The following is a 12,735-nucleotide window of genomic DNA, read 5'->3' on the forward strand; positions in this document are numbered from 1 at the left end:
ATTGCCATTATGACGATACAAATTAGGCGAACAGTGAAGCAAATGATAGCTGAAACTGGGTTTATAGTGTCGTAAAAATCATAATAAAAGTCATAATCGTCCTTGACAATTGTACAACAATATTGAAGCAGAAGTTATTTGGATCATCAATTTATATCTCATTCATTTTATGGTTCAATAAAATATGTAAATTAACGGAATGGAGTTTTTAATATCTATAAAACTGATAAGTTATCTAGCATTAAATAAATATTTACATTATTAACATTAAAAAATAAACATTTTTTTAATGAATAAAAAGGGGCTTAACCAATTATTTTAACGTTTTTAAAATATCTTAGAAAATGAGTTTCAAATATTTTTTTAAATATTTCTTTGCTACTTAGCTTATTATATCATGATAATTTCATGATGTTGTAAAAAGTTTTAGAAGTAGTGAAGGAATATTATTACAGTAGGAACATTGATACATATTTAATTTCTTGGATTCAATCATGAAAATCTTTTTCAAAATTAGAGTATCAATGTTTGGACTGAAATAATTGATAATTAGAGAGTTCCTATTTTCTCTCCAATATATAAAAAGATATACTTTACAATTTTTATGTGGAGAGTTGCCTTTTCTGTTCAAAAAACATCTCTATCTATTAAAAATCGATTAATTTTTCAATATGGAGCATCAGATTTTACGCAAGTTACAAATTAAATAAAAAATATGTTTAAATAAAAAATATTGGAAAATTTTTAATTAAAACAAAAAATTATGCAAGAATTAAAAAAATTAAAAAAATAGAAACATTAGAATTTCTTTTTTAATTCGAGAAAATTTTGTAATATAGTAAAAAAATGATGTGCAGTCTATTGTTTGAAACATATCACATTGTTTAAAACATATATATATGACAATGTTTACAAACATTAATACAGATAGAAACAATCAATAATGTGAAATATACGGCAGCTAAATTATATGTATTTACAAGTCATATATGAAAACATAAAATTTTAAAATCATTTTTCTTGAAAGCGAAATCTTGAAGCATGAAAACATTTAATTTAAAAATTTTTATTTATTTTTACATGAAAAATATCATCCTTTTTTTCATTGTACTACGAATTACGTTTTACGTACATACACAGAACACATTTTTTAATCCTTTTTCAATCTCTAATATTTTCAAAAAATTGTTTATTGTAAATAAAAGATAAATATATTTTATTTTGAGATCTTATCCATTAAAATACAAAAAATTACAAAATTTGATTATAGTAAGAAAAAATAAAATAAGTAAAATTATAACAAAATAAAAACTAAAATATGTAATATAATAAATAGATGTGCAACAATGATTTCACAAAGGATTATAATATAAAATAAGATTAAAATATAATAAAAATGTTGAAATTTGTAAAACTAAAGTGTAATTAAAAACCGAGATAAAAGCTGATATTTGTAATATTTTTTTTTGGAAAAATTAAATTACATATAGTTATAAAAAATATTAAACGTTATAAACCTTTTGTCTAAAATATTTTTTTATTATATTTTATACTTTCGATAATATTTGCTCGAAATTATATGCAGTGTATAGTTTTTAAATGTTAATACGAAATTTTTTAAATATATGTATATGTATATATAGTTAAATATTAATTATAATAATAATTATAATAATAATATAAATAATTATTAATAAAAATAGTTATAATAAATAATAATTTTATAAAATTTTTATTCAAAAAATAAGAATAAAATTTGAATCTTCATATTTTGAAATATTTTTCTACGTAATTCTCATTTCTTTTTGATATATATTTTTCCATTGCAAGTTTAAAAATATCTTTGCAGTAGATATTAAATATATTCCAACCATTCAAAGCTTGCAATCAGCTTTTGAATTATACATTGTATCTACCTTAATCCAACCTAAATTAACTTAACCTAGCTTTGTTGTAATTTTGCTCACTGTCACCTTGTGATTGCATCAACTCTTTCCTTGTTATGTTTAGTTAAGGCTATTTGAAGGCAATCATTATAAGGCTGATTTTGAATGCTTGTTGTCTTTGAAATATTTTATCTACTTTTTGACATTTCTAGTACATTCATACATGCATTTTCATGTGCTCATTGAGACCTAAATATCAATGGTGAAAGGCAAGAAATAGGGCACAATGCAATAATTTAATAAAATTCCGAATTTAATAAAACTTGCAACAATGGTAGACCATAAAGGATAAATAAAGGATTTTTTACGAAAAGGAATAGGAGCAGAGATATTGAAAAAAAACAAAAGGTTAATTTTAAACACAACCCCTCCAATTATTATAAACATGTAGTATGTGCTAAATGAAGTTGAATGACATTACAATGTCAACTTTTGACTACTTTATGAGATTCAAATTTTTATTATTTCGCTAACAGTGTGAGGTAGACCTCAGTATGTGAAATCGTAATAATAGACCTTGCGCCGAAAACACAGGGCAGTGTGAGATAGACCTCACTGCGTGGAAAGTTGGAAACCTATGTAGAACCGTACAATAATAGACTTCGTTTCGCACCAAAAGCACGGGACAGTGTGGAATATAGGCCTCGCTTTGAATGAAAGTTAGACACCTATGTAAAATTGTATAAAAAATAGGACTGTGTAAAGTTGGCCCCTCACTATTGAGAATCTAGAAATAACCATGATAATTTGTTTGGTGATTGTTTAGTGGTGTTTGGTAGTACATTCCGGATGATTGATACGTATAGTCAAAGCTGTAAGTAATAATTAAAAAGAAATGAAATAGCGCGTGAAGTTAGCTCTCCTTTTTATAAAACTCGAGTTTTTCCAGACTATGGTATGTGTAGCATTTTAACTGTAAGCATTTGTTTGGTGGTCACGTACTGACATTTGATAGTCCATTTTTAATGATTGGTAATTAAAATTATATTTAATAATACGAAGAAAAGACTTACGCGAAACTAATTTCACCCGTGTATGTCTTCTTTCGTATTATTAATTATAATTTTAATTACCAATCATTAGAAATGGATTACCAAACGTCAGTACATGACTATCAAACAAATGTTTACGGTTATAATGCTATATGCAATCTGGAAAGCCGAATTTAAACAAAAGGAGGACTATCTTCGCGCTCGTAAGTCTTTCTTTGATTATTAATTATAATTTTAATTACCAATTATTAAAAATGGACTACCAAACGTCAGTATACGACCACCAAACGAATGCTTACAGTTAGAATGCTACATGCAGTCTAGAAGGTCGAGTTTTATAAAAAGGGGACTTCACGTGCTATTTCGTTTTTTAAAATTATTAATTACAGCTTTGACTACCAATCATCCGGAATGTACTGTCAAATACCACCGAAAGACCATCAAACGAATTATCATGGTTATTTTTGGATTCTCAATAGTGGGGGAAGGGGGGGCGCACAGTCAAAAAATAGGTCTATTATATTTATATATTCTAACTTTCCACAGTGAAGGCTATCTATTATACTTAATAGAATAAAATAATAAATAATAAAAATTAAATAAAATAATAAAAAGTTATAATAGAATAATACAAATTTGAATCTTGCGAAGTAATCGTTTCCTCAAATTGGCACTAGTGTCATTCAACTCGTAATTTAGCATTTACTATATACTTGTTTAAGTTTATCAAAATTGCAAGGGAGGTTATGTATAAAACTCACCTTTTGTTTTATTTTTTTAATTTCTCCTTTTTTATTAATTTTTGCAAAAAATCCTTTACATGTCCTCTAATGGTCTATAATTTCCGTAAATTTCACCAAATTCAAAGATAGGGATTATAATTGTGGGGGACTGATAATTGTGACGCGTTTCTTTTTATGTTGTTGCGATGTTCTTTCATCCTAGTTTTCAACAATCTACCCGTCTGCCCTACGTACGACGCATCACAATCCATACAATCAATTTTATAAACTACATTATTATGGAGTTCTCTTGGTAACTTATCCTTGTGTACTTTAATGAATTTACGGAGACTGTTAATTGCTGTATATGATGGAATGACATCCAAATCACGTGTAATGTCCTCGATTCTCTTCGATATTATCAGTCATATCGGAACATAGATTATTGAACCATGAATTTAATTGGGAGGATGTAAAAGTCTTAGACGAGGAGCCTTTTTTAGGTAAACGTTTGATATCCGAAATGATCCACATAAAACGTCAGAGGAATAGTTTAAATTTACATAGCGACACTGATAAATTAAACGAGAATCTTGATCTGTTAATAGAAAAATTTACCAAAATCTAGCTTTGTGATTTTACATAGCCGGGTTTTTTTGTTAGACTTTTGACATGAGTGCCGATTAGTTTAGTTGTTTTTATTTTTATTTTTATTTTCATATTTTATTTTTATATTTGTTTTTTGCGTATATATGTATCGACTGTGTCGAGGTAGAATACCGCACAGTCGTTAGAGTGATGTGTCACGTGTAGCATCGTCTTCTCTCTGTTTTTGCTGTCGGGGTGAGTGTTCTTCCCGGTTCTTAATTTTTAATTCTTGTGAATTGTTCTACGTTTAATTTATACCATGTTGATTAGTGTTGGTAAGGGAGTCACTGCTCCGCTTCCTTCCTGACGATGGTCACCGTTAGGGAGACACTCCGACGGCCGGACGGTTTGAATAGGGAGGAGAATGATATTTAATTTATTTGCGGATTGTATGTATACGAGTTTTATAATTTTCTGATTGTACCGATTATCTTCTATTTTTGTTTCTTTGTATTTTGCAGCTACTGAAGAAGACCCGAAGTGGGTCGAAACGTTTAGAATTTAATAAATGAGTTTGACTTGAGATCTCATTTTAATTTATTAATTTTGTGCATGTCATCCGCATAGGCTCCGATTGCCGTCGAGATTTTATTTTTCTTATATATGTTCCATTTCTGTTGCCATTTTTTTCGACTATTCCTAGATGGAAGAACGAACCAATAATGTCAAATATTCGTATGTATTTTACTTTCTCGCTATTGTTAAATATATTTTTTTTGTAGTCTGTTCTTAACTTCTTTTGCGTAATGACGATTTGCTTTAACAGAAAAATAAAAATTTCTTTTCTACGATATTACTGTGCTGTATTTGACAACTAACGGAATTCAGTACACTTGAGGAGGACTAAAACACATGGTCGAAACGTTGTGTGATTATTGATTAAATAAAGCATTGCCAGTGTGGTCGATTTATATAATAACCTTTTCTTTGATTTCATCTACTGGCGACTATCATTACCCAGCAAACACGGTATATAAATGTTATATACATGTAAGTATTCAAGCATGTTACATGTAACGTATATGTTAGTTGTAATTTCCCACTCATAGATGTAACATTTTTAATATAACATATATTACATTGAAGTCATATTGTCATTATATCCCAAGATAGCACTGACTTATCAATACATCCATGTGCTATTTGGTATATAATTACAATATAACTACAATGTAATATATGTTATATTAAAAATGTTACATCTATGAGTGGGAAATTACAACTAATATGGATGTTACATGTAACGCACACGTTATATTACCTGTTACATTCCGTTTTATTATAGCAATGTAACAGTTATATATCGGTGTTTGCTGGGTAATTTCAAATTATATTTTTTTTGGATAAAGAGATATTCTTTTCTCTGATATTACTTACATGGTTGACTGATAGTGAGAATAGTAAACAAATAGGTATAGTTATGCACATGATTATGGATGTTAGTCTTTTATATGGAGACAAAGTAAAAAGAGTCGTACATGCATACAGAATGTTCGATATCATCATAATAATCACCAGACCTCTCGTGTGCAAATAGAGCGAGGGGATCCTAAACATCCTTGAGTTTCAGTCCTGTTTTATTGACAAAATGTGAGGTTAGATAAACTATAAATCTATTTATTGGCTATATGAATTGTTTTTTACTTGAAATTAGAACGCTTCTAGATTTGTTAATATTAAAATATTTTAATGCAGAAAAAAGATTTATTAATCCATATAGTCTCATATATATATATAGATTGCAGAATTATAAAAAAACAATCCGTATAGGCATTAAATAGATTTATAGTTTATCTAATCTCATATTTTGTCGATAAAACAGGACTGAAACTCAAGAACGGTTAGGATCCCCTTGAACGGAGTAAGAATTTTCTCTATCGTTTTACAGTTTTTGTAATGACACTATTCAACGAAAAATGCCTTTTTTTGGAACATCAGAACGAGACTAGTCATTTTTTATAATTTTTTGGACGCTGAACATGAGTTCGGTTTCCAAATTGCCCCATCACATTACAATTTTGAAAAATTTGTAGTTAAAGTTGCAAAAAACGTCTGTTTTTATAACCCTTTTCATATTATAACTACACAATATATGACGTGTTGAAGTTTTACAATAAAAATAAAGTATGTTGTTAGGACTGATCCTTCAAAAGGAATTTTAGTGTCGGTTATAGTTAATAAAATATCTAATATAATGAATGAAATTTAATGAAATATAAGTTAATAAAATATCTAATATATAATGAATGGAATTTAATGAAATATAAGTTAATAAAGAATCTTGAAAAAATAGTGATTGGACAAATGTTATGCATATTTATGTAATATTTATGTAATCGAAAAAAATTATGAAAAAAATTGCTTTTTGTTATTAAAACATGTTTCATTGTTCTATTTACCAAAGAATCATAATAATTCTTTAAACTCATAATTTGTACAATTTTATTATAAAAAATATGGGAGAAATAATTTGAACGGTTAAAAAGATTCCGAATCTGTTGCTGACCGAATAAAATGCATTTCCATTTTCATCAAATTTCGTGATGCTTTCCACCAGATTGACGGAATATCGTCACCTCGGTGATTGTCAGTCAGCTCAGAAATTCATCGCGTCGGATGTCAAAGATAGCCCATAAAATGTCCCAAGCAACCGGAATATTGTCGAGCAAAAAACGATTCTATTGATATGCATCTGAGCATGCCTAAATATAATAAAAATTTGATACCTTGCAGTTAAGATTGAATTACAATTTTCAGTCTCAGAATATTTAAAGTAAGAGGATTAAAGAAAAAAATAATTGTATTATATTTTAGTCTCGAAATATTTATATTATGTAAAGTTGAAACTTATACAAAAATTATTTTTTGTAGAAATTGTAAATTGTTTATTGAAATTGTATACTTTAAAAAAATTAAAATTAATTTTTTATAAAAAAATAATTTTTTTACTTTTTTAAAATAGAATGCAATTTCAATAAATAATTTTCTCGATATAGTCACAAAGGAATATAAATCTAATTTTTATTTTCATAAATTTTTGTTTTTATAAATCATTACGTTCGATTAAAATTAGAGTGAAACGAGTTACGGCGAGTTTTTCTTGTTGATAAATTGCATTTCTAGATGCGTCTCTTTTAACAATGAAAAATGCATAGAGAATAGAGAAAACTTTTTTTTTCACCGTGACTTTATTTTTTTTTCTGCCATCGCAAACGTCGAGAACGAGAAGGATGATACAGCTGAATGACACGGAACTTTATACAAAAGTATTGTAAGCAGTCGCCATTTTCTATTATTACACGCGCTGTGCATGTCTGGTCAACGCAAAACAGTACAGCTCGATAATAACATACAATAATAAAGAGTTAAACATTATATTCACCATCTTGAGTAAAAATATTTTTTTATAAGAGCGGTTCTTAACGAATATGCAATAGGACATGCATACCAACAAGAAACATGATATAGAATATAATAATAAATTATATAATAAATATAATAAATTAAATAGCATAAATATTGATAATGGGTATTGTGTATACAAAATACACTGTAATAATAATCAATTTAACTATTAAAATAAATTATGAATAAATTTGTAATGATTTGATATAATTCTACTTTAATATTTTTATGTATAGAATGTCTAAGAAAATCGATATATATATATATATATATATATATAATTAATTATATATATATAATATTAATATTATATATTATATAATATTAATTATATATATATAATTAATTATATATATATAATTAATATATATATATATATAATAAATAATATATATAATTAATATATATTATTTATTAATTCAATAACTATTGATTATTTTATTTTTACTTAAAAGATATAAAAGTTATTTGAAATTTTTTAAATGGAATTATATTATTTATATATATCTTTTAAGTAAAAATAAAATAATCTATAGTTTTTGAATTAATAAATTCTATATATTAACTTAATTCCATTTTTTATAAATGATTTATTAAAAATTCGACCTGACTGGCCAATACAAATCGTATTACACAACGTTTCGGCCCTTGGGTACGGGCCCTTATCAAGTGTGGCTTTTAAGATGTTAAAACGAAAGACCAGATAATTTTTTTTCTAATTATTCTTTATCTATATAATAACTTTTATCTGATAATTGAATTATATTACACTAGGATTTAAATTAGTTCTATATTATTTTTACACTTATTTTATTTTCTCTCTGAATTTTTCTGAATTTTCTTATTTGCTTTTATTATCCTTATATTTATCTTCGTTCAGCCATTTTCTTTTTTTCTTCTACTCAAATAATTGATTCATTCTCGTAGTGTTACTTATCTTTATTATACAATTTGTTGCTAAGTGCTTTAAAGTTTCGACTTCATTCTGATCATATTTCACATACGTATATTCTTTTCCTTTTCATGTCACCCAATTTATTACGGCGTTCTTTATTTCCGCATCTAACTCTTTCAATAATTTCTTATAAATCTTTCTAATTTTGTTTTGTTAAATGTTTTGGGATTCCTATACATATATATAACTTTCTACATCTTATTTCATGTCTTATGAAATTCTGAATCTTATTATGCTGCATCTGTTTCTGAGTCTTCGCATCTCTTTCAAATAACTTATACCTCGATCCCTTCCTTTTTTAATCTTTTTACTTCTATCCCAGACATTTCTATGATAACAAATTTTCTCTATTCCGCCTCGCGGAATCTATTTTTATTCATCTGTATACGCCAGACTCCACTTCTGCCTTCTTATTATTACATTTCTCGTCTAGCTTTTTCGCAACACACAAACTTTTATATCAGCTATATACACATATTGCAAATAGTATTAGACTCGAAGAATATTTTTGTCTTCTTTCTGCATTTGTACAAATTTTTTTTTGTAAAAATTTCTATTAAAACAATGTATTGACTGTTTCTTCGTATATTTCTTTCATCTTTCTTATTAAGTGCTCGTTTATTACTTTTTTCTTCACGTTATTGTCTATAATTTTTTTCTCTGTTTATTATGTCAAATACCACCGTCAGTAAAAAAAAAATACTTAAACTTTTCTTTTGCTTATTTCTTTTTTCAGGATGTACTTTAATGTACAGAGGAGCAAAATAAAATGTTGCAAGCTGTTTTCTTTCCGAAACTTATAACTTTAATATTTTTTATATTAAATAGAACAAGGGAAACTAATTATTTGAAATACATTTTGTAGGGCGCTTTGAAGCATATAAAAAAGTTCCCATATTTAAAAAAAATAAAACAGTATAATTTATTTATTCGCATAGTTCTCATACAAATCAATAACATTTACTTGACATATATTTTTATTTTGCATTGTTAAAAAGTTATAAGAAGAAAAAATATATTTTGAAAAGAAATTTTAAGACGACATTGAAGGAGAGAGGAAAGGAGGAGAGGGGGGAGAGAGAGGGAGAGAGAAAAGAAGAGAGAAGGAGGGAGGGAAGAAGAGAGAGGGAGGGAGAAGGAGGGGGAGAGAGAGGGGGAGAAAGAGAGAGAGAGGGGGGGGGTTGTGTTAGAATAAATGTTCTCCATATGTAAGTTTCGAGATTAATTTATATATGGAACTCAGTGGTCTCAAATCGAGAGGTACAGTTCCGAATAATTAATTTTTCGTGCTTTGGCCCTGTTGGCCGATTTTAAAAACATCATATTTATATTCTTAAAATAAATGTATTCAAAATCCAAGTAAATGTTATTAATTTTGTATGTTAATGTTATTAATTTTGATGAAATCGTAATATCTCGTTCTATCTCTTTAAAGAAGGATTTCTTTATTTTCTTAAAAGTCATATACAAAAGTTCTTTATATCTATTCTATTTAATATAAAAGAGAAATAGTCGATTTATTTAGGATTGCATTGATACTTGTGAGAAATGAATACTTTTTTTAAATTGTACTGATTATATAAATTCTTCAGATTTTCATAAAATTGCTGGGAATAAAAATTTGCGTATTAAGATGAATAGTCGATTTATTTAGGATTGCATTGATACTTGTGAGAAATGAGTACTTTTTTTAAATTGTACTGATTATATAAACGTAATCTATCAATTCGATATGTTATAAGATTATATTGGTAATTAAAAAAAAAATAATTTGAACTAAATTTAGTGTAATAGTAAGTGTTTCTTTTATATTATTTCGATAGATTTTTTTATTTGATTTTTTTTAACTCCGAGTAAATCTTAAAATAATGTTTTCCATCGTGTCTATTATCTACTCTCTTTCTTCCAATATTGCTTTTCTTTCTTCTGTCCTTTAAAGTTATGTGTCCACTTTTCCTCCGTTATCCGTCTTGAAATATTGACTTTTTTCTTCTTTCCATATGTATATATTTTTACTTCTGCTTTCGTTCTGATTTTTCTGATTTTTTCTCCTCTTTCTTTTTTCTCGATTCTTCTTTCCTGTTTGTGCATACATTTTGATATATTATTGCCTTTTGCTTCTATATTCTTCCAATAAGTTTTTATACTTTTTTACTTTTCTGAGAAATGTTCTCAGCTTTTTTTCCTTTATAACTACATTTTTTATTCCACCATTTTTCCCCTTAATATTTTTTTTTATAATTTTCTTTAATTTTTTTATAATCTTTTTTTTATGTCGTTATTATTTCTTCTTTTAGTTTTATTTAAGATTCTTTCAAACCTAGTTCTTTAAATTCTCAATCTTATAAAATTTGTCTACTTTTATAAACCTCTTTCTCTGTCCAATTTGTTGTTTGAAATTTTTATCTTTAAAGTCGTGCTTCATATTTAAAAAAGGGTGTCTTAAATTTTCGACTTGTATGTAAATACAGATTGGCAAATGATTCAATTTTGTGCTCTCTTTAAAAAATAAATTATTAATTTTGGTTTTTTTCTGTTATCTCTTTATTTTGTATAAATCAATTATTGATAAACATCTCTATATAAATTAATTTTCTCTTTTCTTTGTTTATATATTTCTTATTTAAAATACCTCGTTTTTTCTCCAGAATTTTTTTGCCTTTATATTTATTATCTTATTTTTTGACCTTATTTCGTCTTTATCACTTTCCCCCAAATAATCATTTCATCTTCTATCCTTAAAATCTCTTCTTATCAAGAGATGTTTTTCATTGTCCTTAGGTATTAAATGTTTAATTTCTTTAATGGTTTTATTCTTTTATGATATATTGTTATAATTTTTCAAATATCTTTTTCTAAAGCTACTGTTTCCCCTCTGTATTTTTTTCAACTTCGTCCTCGTCTTCTTTCTTGATACATTTCTTTATCTCTGTCATAATTTCTCTCTCTTTATTTTGTTCTCTTGGCTTGCTGACAGTTCTGAAATTTCCCAACATTGCATAATCTTTTAATCTACTCCAATGTTTTGCTTCTATTCAGATTTCAATTATTTGAATAATGTCAGTCTCTATAATATGTAATTCCAAAATCGCATTCTTATTATCTAGTTCTGCTACATTTCAAAAACTTATTTTAATTTTTCTTATAGCTAAATCTTTATTTTCTTTCTTTATAATTTATCTAATTTTTCTCTTTTTCTGCTCTTTGAAGAAACAATCGTGTGGGTTTCTTTTTGCTCCATTTGCTCATTGATTATGAGTTCGCACCAATTCTGTCTATTCTAAAAAAATTTAAACTTTTAAACCTTCTGCTCTTTTCTAGACGAACTTTCTTTCATTGACTTGTAATTTTCTGTAACCAATCTTTTTACCTTCGCTTCCTTCCTCTTTTCAGTTTTTGCAGTCAAACGTATTTCCTTGCTTTTCTCTTTCCAGGTTAAATCATTATCTATAAATATATGTTTACCTTTTAAGTTCCTCCTTTTTTATCATTATTATTACTTTTTTGCTTCTTAGTTTTCCTTGATGGATTCTTCTTTTCTATCTTTCTTCTTTCTTTCTCTGTCCTTTTGCATCCTTGAATTCTTTTATTTCTTTTCTCATATTTTTTAATTTATAAATTTTTTTATTACAGTTATATCTTTTTTTGACATCTTATTTTTTCTACATTTTTCTTTCGCTCTAGATTTTGTTTCTCCTTTAAATATTGTTTTCCATTTCTTATAGGCGACATAATAACTTTTTTGTTTTTTCAAAGTTTCTCAAAAATTCTCTTTCTGTTTCCAGCGAACTATTTTCCTCTTGTTTTTTTGTAAATTAATGCCTCAACTATTCCAATCTCTTACAATTAAATGATCTAAAATTGTCCCTTTGCCTTTTTTGCTTTCTCTTTTTTTCTTTTTCGTCGATGTTCACCTCTGTCTTTTTCTGCCCGCTCACATTATTCATTTATCGTTTTCTGAGTTATTGATTTATCGACTACTTTTACAAGCCTTTCATTAACATGCTATCTTATTGATTTTTCTTCGAAAAATGAAAGAAAAATTATAAAAATGAGAATCATAGATG

General features: G+C 26.7%; 1 protein-coding gene and 1 long non-coding RNA gene across 14 annotated transcripts in view; both read left to right on the forward strand.

Annotated features, from left to right (window-relative positions):
* CaMKII (Calcium/calmodulin-dependent protein kinase II) overlaps nt 1-12,735 on the forward strand; it is a 205,810-nt gene that overhangs the window by 28,831 nt on the left and 164,244 nt on the right. The window lies entirely within an intron of this gene.
* Nucleotides 4,240-4,962, forward strand: LOC146720676 (uncharacterized). Its single transcript, XR_014925980.1, has 3 exons — nt 4,240-4,503; nt 4,579-4,697; nt 4,770-4,962. It is a non-coding gene; the product is annotated as an uncharacterized LOC146720676 (long non-coding RNA).

The sequence above is a fragment of the Nylanderia fulva genome, unplaced genomic scaffold, assembly GCF_048542155.1.
Source record: "Nylanderia fulva isolate GAGA-0341 unplaced genomic scaffold, ASM4854215v1 Scaffold64, whole genome shotgun sequence".
NCBI classification, from domain to species: Eukaryota; Metazoa; Arthropoda; class Insecta; order Hymenoptera; family Formicidae; genus Nylanderia; species Nylanderia fulva.